This window comes from Colobus angolensis, unplaced genomic scaffold, assembly GCF_000951035.1.
Source record: "Colobus angolensis palliatus isolate OR3802 unplaced genomic scaffold, Cang.pa_1.0 Scaffold401, whole genome shotgun sequence".
Taxonomy (NCBI): domain Eukaryota; kingdom Metazoa; phylum Chordata; class Mammalia; order Primates; family Cercopithecidae; genus Colobus; species Colobus angolensis.
In genome coordinates, this window is record NW_012117389.1 from 1,920,861 (window position 1) to 1,921,932 (window position 1,072).

At 61.7% G+C, this 1,072-nt stretch overlaps 1 protein-coding gene across 3 annotated transcripts in view; it reads right to left on the reverse strand.

Annotated features, from left to right (window-relative positions):
* Positions 1 to 566, reverse strand: part of FGF13 (fibroblast growth factor 13) — a 550,802-nt gene extending 550,236 nt beyond the window's left edge. For all 3 annotated transcript variants that reach the window (XM_011955826.1, XM_011955822.1, XM_011955823.1), the window contains exon 1: positions 414 to 566. The gene's annotated coding sequence lies outside the window, so the exon portion shown is untranslated. The remainder of the gene's footprint in view (positions 1 to 413) is intronic.
* Positions 567 to 1,072: the final 506 nt, after the last annotated feature.

Consider the following 1,072-nt stretch of genomic DNA (forward strand, 5'->3'; position numbering starts at 1 on the left):
CTTCACTGCCGGCCTCCCTGGGCTCCGCGCGGGCCGCTCGCTGGGAGTTGCCTGGGTGGGCTGCCCGCGCACTGGCAGGCTGCTTTCCCCCGCCTCTCCCAATCCGCTGCGGGCCGCCAACTCGATCAAAATAAAACCCCGAGGAAGGTTTTTAAAAAAATCAAAACAAAGATAAAAATATTCACTTAAAAATAACAAGCCTCCCTGAAAGGGAAATGTTTGAACATGTGATGAGCAACGTGTGAGCCTGTTACACCGCAGAGTCGCGCAGCTTCTCGCCCGCGGGGAATTGGGAGGAGAGGGTCGCCTCTTTCCTTTCTTTCTATTTAATCCATTTCCAGGTTCCTATTATTTTGCCAAAAAGGGGGCCGGAGTTGCTCGCCGGCGGAGGAGTGGGAGACGATGGCCCTTACCTGCTCTCTTTCTCTCTCTCCCTACACCCACACCCCCTCGGTGCTCGCCCGCTCCCTCGCTCGCGCTCTCCTTCCAAAGAACTCTCCGGTCCTAGAGAGCCACGAATCAACACCGCGGCGCATTCTATATAAACGGCAAGGTGTGGGCACGCGGAGGGTGGGGGCTGGCGAAGGCGGGGCCTCACAAAGCCGCCTGCCCGCTGTAGTAAAAGAAGAGCTCGGCAGGGGCGCGCCGACGTCAGCCGCCGGTTGGCAAAACCCAGGCGAGCCCCGCGTAGTGCAGGCGAGCGTGTCTGCCGGGCGTCCCCTGGCCCGTCCGGGGCAGGGAGGGCCTGCGGGTGCCGCTGTAGCGGGCTCCCACCGTTGACCAAGGAGATGGAAGCCGGGCGCTCCCCCGACCCCGGCCCCTGTAACTCCTCTGCTCCTAGCGCCTGCTTTCCCAGGCCCGTGCTGGTCGCCACCTACACTTTGGGGACTCCCCTGTTGGCAGCTGCTCGCACCGAGCAGTGGAATCTCAGTCCGGGAGTCAACGACTTTTCGCTTCTGGCCAGCTGCTCAAGTTGAGACAGTCGGGCTCTCATGGGGGAGAGAAGGGCCCTCTGGGATCTGGGTGTCACTAGGTCAGAGGGTGAAACTGACCGCGGCGACTGCCACCTCCC